This window comes from Prionailurus bengalensis, chromosome A2 (assembly GCF_016509475.1).
Source record: "Prionailurus bengalensis isolate Pbe53 chromosome A2, Fcat_Pben_1.1_paternal_pri, whole genome shotgun sequence".
NCBI classification, from domain to species: domain Eukaryota; kingdom Metazoa; phylum Chordata; class Mammalia; order Carnivora; family Felidae; genus Prionailurus; species Prionailurus bengalensis.
In genome coordinates this window covers 101,330,337-101,344,090 of record NC_057348.1, presented here as the reverse complement: position 1 = coordinate 101,344,090, position 13,754 = coordinate 101,330,337, and the positions used below count along the sequence as shown (strand labels likewise).

The window sequence follows — 13,754 nt, the reverse complement described above, 5'->3', positions numbered from 1 at the left end:
AGACAGAACCCCAAGTAGGCTCCACATCATCAGCACAGAGCCTGATGTGGGGCTTGAACTCACGAATGGCAAGATCATGACCTGAGCGGAGATCAAGAGTTGGACACCTAACAGACTGCGCCACCCAGGCGCCCCTCACTTAATCATTTAAACAAGCCGAGGGGTGCCTGGGTGGCGCAGTCAGTTACGTGTCCAACTTTGGCTCAGGTCATGATATCACAGTCTGTGAGTTCAAGCCCTGCTTCAGGTTCTGTGCTAACAGCTAAGATCCTGGAGCCTCCTTCGGATTCTGGCTCTCCCTCTCTCTCTGCCCTCCCCCACTCACATCCTGTCTCTCTCTCTCTCAAAAATAAATAAACATTAAAAAAAATTTGTAACAAGCCTATAAAATAGATGCTTTACTATCCTTATTTTTTGGATAGTAAACTGAGGAAACTGAGACCCAGAGAGATTTCAGAACATATCATCTCACATGCCTGTACATAACATGGCCAGGATAGTAACTAGGACAGACTACAGAACTGATTTATTTATAAAGTTCACTCTGGCTGCAATGTGAAGGAGCAAATGTAGGAGGGCAGGAATAGTCTAGGCCAGAGATGATGGGGGCTGGAGATGTCAGTGCAGCACATGAGAACATGGTGTCTTAGTCCGTCCAGGTTGCCACAACAAAGTAACAGTATGTTTGCTTCTACAAAGTGAAGCCTATAAAAGCTGAGAGATTATCTACAAAAAAAGGAAACCAGAAATATGTGACCCACAGACTCACAAAAATTTTGTTAACCCTTCAGAAGATTACAGAACACTTAACCCCAGAAGATTAGAGAAAAATCTGAGGTCTATACTGCAAAGAAAAAAATTGGTTTTACCCATATATTCACTCCAACCATTTAAAAAAGGCACATAGTACTCTCACTTCATGGTTACTTATGCATTGCCCTATCGCTATATTGCTCTCTCTGTAGTATCTACAATAGGCAGGCCCTGAGATAGCAGTCTGGGGGAAAAAAGCAAATAAGATTTTTAAACTATATTAAATATTAAATTATTAAAAATTGAGGTAAATGCGACACCAGCAACAAACAAGGTTCTGACATGGAGAATAGTAGAGGAACCTACTTAAATAGGGAGGTCGGGGGCACCTGGGTGGCTCAGTCTAGGTTAAGCAGCTGACTCTTGATTTCAGTTAAGGTCATGATCTCACAGTTTGAGCCCCACTTCGGGCTCATAGGGCTCTGCGCTGACAGCATGAAGCCTGCTTGGGATTCTCTCTCTCCCTCTCTCTGTCCCTCCCCCACTAGCTCATGCATGCTCCCTCTCTCTCTCTCTCTCTCTCAAAATAAATAAACTTTAAAAAAGTCAAATAGGGAAGTCAGTGAAGGCCTTTCTGAGAACAAGACATTTGAACTGGGACCCAAAGAAGGACAGAGAAAAGAGTATTCCAGACAGAGGGAAAATATGTGCAAAAGTTCTCATATAGGAGAGATTTTAAAAACACCAGTGCAGAGGCACCTGGGTGGCTCAGTCGGTTAAGCGTCCAACTTCAACTCAGGTCATGATCTCATGGTTCATGACTTCAGAGCCTGCAGCCTGCTTCAGATTCTGTGTCTCCCTCTCTCTCTGTCCTTCCCCCACTCATGGTCTGTCTCTCTCTCTCTCTCAAAAACAAAACATTGAAAAAAAATTTTGTAAAAAAAAAAAAAAATCCACCAGTGCAGATGGGGCTACATGAGGGAGGTCTGAAAGATAAGCAGGGCTTGAAGGTCAGAGTCAAAGACGGGACTTTATTGTTTGCACAACATGAGGCCCTTAGAAGATTTCAAGCATGCCGATGGCATCATCATATTCACTCAGGCAGTCAGTTTAACAATTATACAACAATTACATAACTATACACAGAACATCTACTGTGTGACAGGCACCTGTGCTGGCACATGCATACCCCAGAATTTGGGAAGCAGTAACAGGCCATCCTCTATGCCACTGCTGTGTGTTCCAGAATTCATCCTCTCCTAGACTATATAGGGGAACACAAATGAGGAAGCAATATTTTAAAAGTACAATGGTTAAGTCTATCAAATTAACTGTGACTTCTAAATTGCTTAAGAATATAACCTAATCTGGTTCATTCCTACAGTATCTGCAGAATTAAAGGCTCACTGACTCAATTTACGAATGAATAAATGATAGTAAAGCCAACTGCAGCTCTAAATAATAGACACTATAAATGATTCTGGCCTAAAATGGCAAGAGTTCCTAAAGTAAATATTTTGCTACAGTCTCTTATAAATAATTCAGATTTCTGTTTGAACCAGCTGTCAGTGTTCCTGGGGGAAACTAAACTGAATACACACCTGCCTATAACTCTACTTCCTGTTTCATAAGCCACAGTGGACAAGGGTATAGAGGAAAGAGACGCTCTCCACATTCTCTCTTGTTGGATCCACTTTCTTATCCACAAACAATCCTAAAACTACAGACAGTAGTTAAGAAGGAGCTGAAGAGGAGGAATTGGGTAGGGAGGGTCTCACCCTTCCAGACTTAAGACCATTTGGACATGTTGTGAAGACGCACACTTCACGGAAATTTCTTCAAATGTGTTGAGTTTCAAGTTTCTTATCTTAGATCATGGGCGAAAAAACAGCAATAGACAGATTAATAGAGAGGATCACTGTAAATGTTAAATGTATGAAAACAAAACGAAATAAAAAACAGGCCACTACGACCGAGACTGGAAAAGGAGGGAATTCAGAATAAACCAGATAGCATGGAGAAGGACAAAGCTGGAGGTGGTGGTCACTCTGCACTAGGGGAATTTCAAGATTCCACACACCATAAACTGTGGCTATTAAATGGTGGGGGTGAGGGGGGTAGGGGGCAGGGGGAGGCAGGAATATTGAGCATTGCTCACTCATTCATTCCTGTGTAGAAACTAAGAGCTGTCCGGAAGGAACCAAACCAAAACTTCACTTACTTACACTTTAGGCTCTCCCAGGAATGCATTCTTAAACCAGTCAATCAGGAATTACCTGATCAGCATAGGGAAAGCGATCCTGCCAGAGCCAAAGCCTTTCTGCTTGGTATAAATTCCTGGTTCCCGTGCCCTCCACGTATAAAAATCTTTCAGTTTGTGCAGCTCCTTGGAGCTCCCTTCTATCGGCTAGATTGGAAGCTGTCTGATTTGAATCCATTTTTTGCTCAAACAATTAAAATTTGTAACGCGCCTCAGTTTATCTTTTACCAGCTCCAGGTCAGAAGAGGGACCTGAAGGACACTCCCAACAGCCCCAGGAGCCCCAGGACACAGGTACCTGTTGAGCTCCTTGAAGGCGCAGCGTTCTTGCTGTCTCTGGAGGACACGGTAAGTCCCTCTAGGACAGCTTCTGTCAGGAGCCTTCAGACTTGGAGGTCCAAGAACCAGCTGGAGCCAGTCTGCATCAAACTTGGAAACCGGACCGGCTCCGGGTACGGCCGGGGTCCCACTTGGGAACCGGGTGAGCTCTAGGAACGGCCTGGGTCCCACTTGGAAACCGGACCTGGTTCAGGGACCGCCTGGGTCCCACCTGGAAACTGGACCGGCTCCGGGGACGGCCTGGGTCCCACTTGGAAACCGGACCGGCTCCGAGGACGGCCTGGGTCCCACCTGGAAACCGGACCGGCTCCGGGAACGGCCTGGGTCCCACTTGGAAACCGGACCTGGTTCAGGGACGGCCTGAGTCCCACTTGGAAACCGGACCGGGTTCAGGGACGGCCTGGGTCCCACTTGGAAACCGGCCCGGCTCCGGGGACGGCCTGGGTCCCACCTGGGAACCAGACCAGGTTCAGGGACAGCCTGTCTCCCACTTGGGAACCGGATGAGCTCTAGGAACGACCTGGGTCCCACTTGGAAATCGGACCGGGTTCAGGGACGACCTTGGTCCCACCTGGGAACCAGACCGGGTTCAGGGACGGCCTGGATCCCACCTGGAAACCGGACCGGCTCCGGGGACGGCCTGGGTCCCACCTGGAAACCGGACCAGGTGCATTCACGGCCTGGGCCTCTCTTCGAAACCGGATTAGGTCTGAAGTCAGGCTGGAACCAACTTAAACTGAACTGAGTCTAGTATGAGGCCTCAGGTGAACAAAATTTTAAGGCTGAACAAGCAGGATAACCTTACCAACCATTATCTTGAAATTCAGTGGCCAGTGGAGAACCTTAAACCTAGATAAGTCTTGAGGTGCCATAGAGATAAAGGTGTCTCAGCCAGGTACTCACTGTAAAAGGTAGAGGAAAAATTATTTTTCCTCCTCTACAGGTTCTGGTGACCAGGACATTCCACTCCCTCCAAAGCCTGCAGCCAGGATCCTTGGAAAACTGGCAGAAGCCAGCAGAAGAGTAAGTATTCTTACCAGTCAGCTCTCCCAGATGTCTATTTGTGGTGCCTGATCCAGAAAGGAAGGTAAAATTTCATGTCCTTCTTTATCTTTATTAATGTTTATTTTTGAGAGAGAGACAGAGTGCCAGCAGGGGAGGGGCAGAGAGAGAGGAGACACAGAATGTGAAGCAGGCTCCAGGCTCTGAGCTGCCACCACAGAGCCCAACGGTGGGGCTCAAACCCAAGAACCAGGAGATCGTGACTTGAGCTGAGGTCTGAAGCTTAACCAATGGAGCCACCCAGGCACCCATCATATCATTCTTTTACAAATTCAGATTGGCAGGGAAAAAAAATCTTTGCATTGTGACTGGTCAGTTTGCTCTCAAGTGCCCATTGGTTGTTAATCCTTCCTCAGAACAGCTATTACCTTATTTGCCTCATTTTCTGTCATGAGAACTTGGTTTGTCAGCCATCAGGTTATGGCCAAAATATGGCCAAACAGAAATGTTGCCTCCCATTTGCAACTAGATACAGCTGACAAATGTGGGTTGCACTCCACTTGCTTCTAGGGTCCTACTAACTATTGCCAGATCTCAGTGGATCTGAGGGTTTTTTCCCCCCTGGGTTATCTTTTGTAGAGACTCTGGATCTTGAGAGGATATTATCTTTTGTACCCTCTTTGGGATCACCTTTTGCATCCACAGGGTTGTTTAATACTGCCAGGAATCGTTACTGTTTGTCCTGGCTGAAATCTTATGATTCAAATTGATTTTTGCACAAATAAACTCTTAAAATTTTTAATACGCTTCAGTTTGCTTTTTAACAGCCTGCACTAATGGAGACAGTTGTATGACAGCCGCATAATCCTCCATGCCCGGGGGGCGGGTAAGACACAAGAGCTCTGTTTATAGTACTGCATTTAAAAGATTATCAAATTATCATTCACTGAAAAATATGTTGTTTATTCACCTCCTTAATCATAATTAAAAAAAAACTCATAATATAAAAAATAAATTAGAGACACAAAATCTGAACTAGAAGACCTCCGTTTGGCCCTTGGACCATTATCTCAATGAAAAGGCAGCCATTTTAAAAAACCAGCCTTACCAAGCTCTGGGAAAACTTGAAGGCATCTAAAAAAAGTCATTAGCATATCCAGCCACCAGGTGTCACCATTGGTTTAAGCAAATGTGCTCTATCTAGCTCTAGGCTAATTCATAGTTTTGGATCTCTGCAACATTAGATGGCATCTCACCTTGACAATTGTTGAAACAGGCTCCAGTTAGTTCCAACCTATTTATGGAGAAATTAGAACTCATTCTAGCAACTTCAAACTTCCTTTCTCGTGCTTTCATGTATTTTTATTAAATAGAAAAAATAAATGAAACCAGCTCAGTAATGCCCTTTAGACTAGTAAACTACAATTAGGAAGAATTATATGAAAACAGTTGTCTGTGTCACAGGGGTAAGATTCAGGTAACAGTGTTTGCTCACCGTTTCCCCTTTCAAAACTGCACTCTCCCATACTGCCCGTTGAAACATCTTCACAAAGGGAAAAGGAGTGGGGAAGAACTTGCCAATTGAGGTCCAATTAAAATGTGTTCTTTTTAGGCAGATGATATTTAGATAATAGTCCCTAGGAAGGCAGTTCATATTCTGAAATTTACAAATGATTTTTTCAATGTATGGGTGTATCCAGGATTCCTTAGTTTCTCTATTTTTTGATTAATATAAAGTTTAAGTGTTAATATCTTTTGTTGCTAATCCTTGGCTTCTCTATAGATTGACAAGTAGTCTGCCATTTATACAAATCCATTTTCTGTCCAACAAGACTCCTTCTGTATCCTCACCCTCGTTCAAATATTCCAACAAGCAATTCTTTTAAATTCCTACCTCCTTCCATCTCATGACTACTGCCTTCTCAGGGAGAAAACATCGGATAGATTTCTGTTTCCTAAAGATACTGCAAAGATATCTTGGCAGTTCCTCACTACATAGAAACCATCAGTATTGGTTTTCCCACTACAAATGTAAATCTTGAAACAAGAAACAATACATGATAAGAGCAAAGGCCAAAGGGGAAAGCAATGAAGTGTGTGTCTGAGATTGGAAGGAAGAAAATACCAAGTAAGAATTTACCCCTGGCTTGTTCTTATTAAATCACATGATTCCGGCATTGTGTTTTTTATAGCCCCATGATTTTGTTTTTCTTTTATTTGGCAAACAAAATTAAACTCACTATTCAAACAAAATGACATGAAATTGTGTGAGCCAAGATGAACAAAAATGCACAGTTGATTTATTTAAGTTCCAGGAATAATAGTCAATGAGTTTGAATAAAATGTGCTGTTAAAAACAGGACATTAAAGATAATTTAAATATATTCAGTGCAGTCATTCATTCTAGTTTCATGCACGTTAAGTAGGTTTTTTATCTCTAAGGTGCCATCAACGGAACTCTCAGACATTCAAAATACCAGTATTATATCATTAACACATTTCTGGTCAATGAGTTGAGTAATGTAGAACTTATGAAAATATGTATTGCCATACTCTTTCAAATGAGCTGCATATTACATCCATTAACATAACTATATTGATCTAATTTCGTTATTTTCAGTAGAGTGCAGTTTGGAAATATAAAATTGACAAATGAGAGCGAAATGAAGAGGGGGCTAACATCAAAGATCATAAATTACAAAACCTCAATAAGGAATATCTTTGTAATTGCCATAATGTGGAAGTGTTAAATAGCATGCATTTAGTTTTTTAAAAAAAAGAAAGTCTTACATGTTTTAACCATTTTATTTTGACCAGACTATATCTGTTGGTAGTAGATTATTTACTCTTCCTTTCAGAGAGTTAGTTGGAGTACACCTAAGTATCTAGATTATTTATCATATGACTGTGGGAAGGTCAAATCATATGACTGTGGGAAGTATGGATACTTGGGTTCTACTCCCAGAGATTCTTGCTTTAATTGGCCTGGGGTGTGATCTGAGCATCAGATATTTAAAAGCTTCCCAGGTAGTTATGAGGCAGACAAGGTTGACAGTCACTGTACCAATTTCATTTTGCACAAATGGATGTTAACACTCTTACTGTTATTTTCAATGTTATTTAATAAAGGGGCTTAGTTGCAAATAGGAATTAAAATGTGCTTGAGGAAATCTTTCAAATTACTGCAAAACATAACTGCAGAGTAAATATTCTTTACAACCAAAGGAAGAAGAACATGGAATCAGTAGATGCACCTTCATGCATATCTTAATTAATCAACGGATCCATTACAAAATTCCCAAAAGCCAATTTTCTGGAGCTTCCAAACAATTTTGGTGTTACCAAAAAAAAAAGGGGGGGGGGCAAACTAAAAAAACCTAATATCAAATAATTTGGGGTTAAATAGACTTTTCTATAGGATTTCCTAGAATTTATAATGGTAATAGACTGTAAATCTTCAAAAGGGACAGAATGCCCTGTCCTGTGTAAGATGCAGTATGTTGAATGGTTGAAGGAATCGTGGATTCATGGAACACACTTTAGGAAATGCAATCCACATACATGTCTTTTAAGACAATGATAATTAATACCTACAGCCAAAAATGTTATCCAAAGATTTCACTCTGCAGGTCTGAATTACCACTTGCTTTTTAACCTTCTCCTTTGGATAAAACATTATATTGCCTTCAAATATTTGAAAGTATTCTACCAGAGGAATTAAGACTACCAACTCAGGAGTAAAGCTTCTTATGTTCACACCAGCATTTTTTACTTAATCTCTCTGTGCTTCAGTATCTTCACCTGCAAAATGGGGGAAATGTATCCCTGCCCCCCGCCCACCTCAGGGTATGTAGCACTTGAGAAACTTAGGTCCTTGACATTCTGTTACAATAACAAGAGTGACACTTAAAAGTGAAGGGCCAAACTACCATATAAAGAATTTCAAAGGAAATTTCTTCTGAGAATCTATTCCATGACTTCTGAACCCTCTGGCCTACTTTGAGAATATGAAAGAATTGAAAAGAAAGGAGAAGGGATATCTGTGAAGGGAACACTCTAAAAAGAGCTGTTGCCTTATTAATAGTCCACCACCCCACTCTATATTAAGGATTCAGATAGGTCCACTTGGCCATCCTGAATGTTGCTCGGGGACATCCTGAATGTTGCTTGGGGAATGTTGCTGTACTTTGGGGACCCCAGGCCTGCAATTTGCTTTCTACTCAAGGGATCTAGAGGACTAGGGACGCCTGGATAACTGCTCTGGAGGTAGATCCACCTCATTCTCAGAGTTCTTCAGGCAACAGGACACTAGTATGTTTCGTGTGGACCAGAGGTAGACAGCTGATTAGAGTCTGGCCCAGTAGCAAGAAGCTGGAGGTGAGGACAAATTCCCAGGATACAAAGCAGTAGGAGCAAGTGGCTACCAGAATTCCAAATAGCTTAGCCAGCCAGCAACAGGAGCACTAGAAGAAGGAGATCTCCAGCACCTGGGAAGATGCCACAAAAGTACTCCATGAGGAAAAAATCTGCTTTAAACCAAAAGGCCCAAAGTGGCTATATAAAGTCTAATGAGAGCCTCTTTCCAGGGCAGACTGCAGGGAAAACAGTCCCAGGCTGGGCCAAAGGAGATTTTCCTGTTAAATTAAGGCCAGAGCTTGGCTAATATCCTGGGCCCCCAAATCTAATTATTGAATTGAGCCTGTTTCGTGATCTTAATTGACAGTGGGATGATCTATGACCTAAGCATGAGAAGAAAAGTCACAGGGTCTGGAGAAATTTTCATCCAAGGGAACCAGTGATTACTGAATGAATTTTAAAGGGGCAGAAAGACAAAAATAATTTGATTACATACCATGAATCCTGCAACACATGCATGTGTATATTTTAAAATAGAATGTTTCATAAATTCCCATGAATTGCAGGATGATAATACTCTCAAGTTTATATCCATGCTACAAAGTGTGGTCCATGAACCAGCAGCAGCAACAGCAACACTGGGAGTTTTTTATAAATGCAGAATCTCAAGCTTCACCCTAGACCTGCTGAATCAGAACCTGCATTTTAAGGAGATCCTCAGGGGATTTATAGGCATATTACAGTTTCAGAAGCACTGCCTTATGCCACTCCGCTGCCCATAAGAAAGTCTTTGATATTTGAATATCTACTAATTGTGACGTAACCATCCATTGAAGTCATCATGAAGGACTCCCAATAGCAACAAATATGTTATAGAACTTTGGCATTTTCAAAGCTCATTCTATTTCTGTTATACTCACAGTTAACTGGTTGACTTTTAAACTGATTTAGGTATTTCACCTGTTACCTCATGTACTTAATGCACATGCAAGTGGTTGCACAAGTGACAAGAAAACCTACCTCTAACACCTGGTATTCTAGGACACCTTCCAATACCAAAGAAAGATTAGACAGATCAGCATCTGTTATTGAGTAATATACTCTCATTAGCTTATCTTAGCAATATGGCCACAGAGCTTCTAGATTCTGCAGATAATAAATGAGAGACAGACTTCCAGATTACCATAGCCTCAGGAGAACTTGGTTGGGTGGCCTTATCAGCAGAAATGGAGAAATATTACCTCCTTTGGCTCCTCATACCCCTTTACACCAGCCTCTCTCACTAACTGGGATGCCCCTGGCTGCAAATCAAGAAGGAAACTATCATCTAAGTGTTAGTGAATGGATTCAAGGATAAAACCTGCAAACGAAGGTTCACTTTGGAAAGCCAAAGAAAATGCAACATGGTACCAGAGAGGCACCCAAGACAAGTCAGGTGTGGGTAGTATGGGCTCATTGTATTTGAAGAATACCAAATTAATATTTACTGAATGAATAAATATATCATAAATGAGTAAATGAAATGAATTGGTCTGGAATTCATATCTTTTAGGCTACTTTGTATTTCTAAATCCCTATAGTTCCCTGCCAAATGAAATCTTTATGCAATATTTCTTTATTCTTTCTCATGCTTGAACTCACCTTACAGCTGTGGGGATTCCATTGTGTTTCAACAGAACAACATTGAAATCCAGACAAGCCCATCCTCATAAGATGGCCATCCTCATAAGATCACTAGCTATGGTTTTAAAAGTTTAAATCTTGGTTCTACCACTTGTAGGCTATGTAATTTTGGGTATTTACCTAACTTGTGGAGCCACTAATACCTTCTCTTATAAAATAAGGCAAGTGACGCCTCGTCTATAAGGCTATTGTGTGATTTAGAGAGGATAACAACTGTGGAAGTTTGTAGCATAGTGTGGGTATAGAATAAGTCCTCAATAATGCACTGTACATTTCTCATGACCTCACCCTCACCCTACATGTATTGTTCTGGATGTGCTTAAACCTTATCCCTGTCCTTACTAGATTCAACCTCTGAGACTAATACAAATTGTCTAGTTCTATAAATTATTCATGGAGACAAAGCACAGAATTAGTTTTATTTTTCTACTTTCAAGTTCATTTGTACATTCATTCATACATTCATCAAATAATCTATTGAGCACTTAGCAAGCATTAGATATAATCCCAATATATCCAACTAGAAATAAGCCTCATTAAGAAAAAATTCTAGAGGTGCCTGGGTGGCTCAGTCAGTTAAGTGTCCGACTCTTGATTTCAGCTCAGGTCATGATCTTACAGTTCATGAGTTCAAGCCCGGAGTCAGACTCTGCACTGACAGTGCAGAGCCTGCTTGGGGTTCTGTCTCTCCCTCTCTCTCTGACCTTCCCCCACTCTCATGCACACTCTCTCTCTCAAAATAAATAAGCTTAAAAAAATTTTTTTTAAAGGTTTTAAAAAGTTCATCCATTCACAATGGCAATAGAAATGGATCAATATCAAGTATCTGAGGACTAGACATATAAAAATTCTTATATACAGTTCTCTTCATAACAAAACATATTTTGAGTAGAAAATGACAGGCATATACATCAGGTCATATTTATGTTCAGTATTTTCTCATTTTATTTTCTAGAAAAAAAGCTCCAATAATAAACTAATTTAGAATGGGATGCCTGAAAACATTTTTAAACTCCAGTTGGTGAGAAGTGGCCTTTCCTAATTATCATCTGAACCTCCATGATACTGAGCTATGGATGCCATGATTCTTCCCGAGCAAGACCATTAAACATAGCACTGGTGACCTCACATGGGGCATTTTGTTTAATCCTCCTCAAGGATAAGTTGCTTATATTAGGTACTTTTACATGCACATGTACTTCAAATTCTTACCAAACCAAAGCCACACATGGATCAAACAAAGAAAACCAATGCCAATAGCCCGTAGGGAGCTAGAACACTATTTTAGGTATTGGTTTAGAAATTGATTTAGCCATAATTACAAGTGACTTTATAACCTCTACTTTCTGAGGAGGGAAAAACTATCTTAAAAAAAAAAACTACTAAAAACAAAAAGATATAACCTGTAAACTTTACAGATGCTTTTAACAATAAAGGTAGGAAATGCAAGTGAAAACTGAATATCAGAAAGGAGGTACCCTTTGAAAAAGAAAATATTTTAAGTCCCAGGAACACTGGTGACCACAAAGATAAATAAACCTATTTTAGACAAGAGTTACAGACTACAGAGAGAAGATGGGTATTACTATCAGAATAGTGATTGGCAAGAAATCCAACCAAGCAGAAGAGTTAGGAGACCCTTAGGTGGGATGCAGTAGCAGAGCCTGAGGCTTCTTTTGGATTGTGCCACATCTTTGAGTTTTAGGAAATAAGCATGCAGAAACAGACGATCAAGTGTTTATACAAGGCTCAGAGTTGTCTTTTATCCTATTTAGCTAATAACAGGGTTTTTCGGTTATTCCGTAAAGCACTACAAACTTTCAATCTAGCATAAATAAATTTCCATCCTTGCTTATGATTCAGGTGAGTCCCCTTGCATCCCCAGCATTCTGCCTGGCTCAGAGCGGGAAGTCAGTCAGTATTTTCTTAATCAAGGAGACTGAATTGACCTAGAATTTGGTGTAGACATTCCTATATCCCCAAGATTCTGGAATTAATTGTGATCGTGTGTGTGTGTGTGTGTGTGTGTGTGTGTGTGTGTGTGTGTGTGTGTTTTATGTTTTCCCTCTAATAGAGATTAAACTAATAAAACAGACTTTATAAAAAGGGCCCAGTAAAAGTTAATGATAGGTTTTCACATTATTAAAACAAAACATCCAGCATGTAAAAGACTAAAATAATTATGAGTATCATTTAAATTTAAATTCTATTTGAAATAATGAAATGAAAGCCAACTGTGAGGCCCAGGTACCACTTATCTGCCCGTTACTTTGGTATTTCCTACCCAGAGAGTAAACGTGTATGTGCAGATTAGGAAATAAAGTACAGCTTGATAAATCTTGACAAGTAGCCAGTACTCTGGGATACATCTCTAAAGAATACTAGATTGGAGGACACAGCTTAGGCCAGAAGACCTAAGTAATTTTCTTCCACACTAAACTGCTATCCATTTCACTTCTCTTATCAGAGGGGGTTATTACAATGCAGTGAGAGAAGAGACCAGCACAAAACCCCCTTCAGTACAAGGGCAAAGGAAGTACCAGGGTTTAACAAGGAAGGACACCTTGTCCCCTTGCCTGATGCCAAGCTGTCTTGTTCCTTGCTAGCATATCAGGCTGCCATTCTGAGGAAAGAAAACGCAGTGGGAACATGGCTGGGCTACTTCTCACACTGGGAAAAAGGGTCTGGCTCTCTTACCACACTGGACTATGGATTAAGAAAGTAGACGAGAGAGCAAAACAACACACACCAAACGTGACTTTGGCCTTCCACATGGAGACACTACCCAGCAGTAAAAATATGGCTTAATCAACATGAGAGCCTAACCAATCAGAGTAGCCACTTGAACTTCTGGGATGGAAAACTAAGCAAGGGGTTAGAAGCCAAAAAATCTCTATCCCAAGTATCTCTCCTCATGGAGAAAAAATGCTGGGATCCCCTTCTCTGTTGGTTGAAGCTGGCATATAAAAAGGACAGAGATTGAATTTCCTTTTATGTAGTGGCAGAGGTAATGATCAACGTTCTATCTAGTTAGGGTCTCCTGAATTCATGGAACTGTCACTAAAAATAAAACAAGGGGGAAATGGGAGGTTCACAAGGAGAAAAGCTAAAGAAAAAGCCCTCAGGAAGGGCAAAAACCAAGTTAGTTATGATAAGCTATAAACATTCTCCCATTCCCTCATTCTTTCTCTGTCTCATTCTCTCTCCCTTTCTCTCTCTCTCTCTCTCTCTCTCTCTCTCTCTCTCACACACACACACACACACACACACACACACACACACACACGCACTCGCGCACCTTATTGTCTTCCTAATCAGCTCCATTCTTTTACCCAGGACCCACCCCAGTCCCCCCTCCCACC

The 13,754-nt window shown here is 41.1% G+C and overlaps 2 long non-coding RNA genes across 2 annotated transcripts in view; one reads left to right on the top strand and one right to left on the bottom strand.

The window, feature by feature from the left end:
- Window positions 1-4,004, bottom strand: part of LOC122487926 — an 85,675-nt gene extending 81,671 nt beyond the window's left edge. The window contains exon 1 of the long non-coding RNA XR_006298506.1: window positions 3,311-4,004. This is a non-coding gene — a long non-coding RNA (uncharacterized LOC122487926). The remainder of the gene's footprint in view (window positions 1-3,310) is intronic.
- Window positions 2,883-11,520, top strand: LOC122487927. Its single transcript, XR_006298507.1, has 3 exons — window positions 2,883-3,360; window positions 4,295-4,374; window positions 11,348-11,520. It is a non-coding gene; the product is annotated as an uncharacterized LOC122487927 (long non-coding RNA).
- Window positions 11,521-13,754: the final 2,234 nt, after the last annotated feature.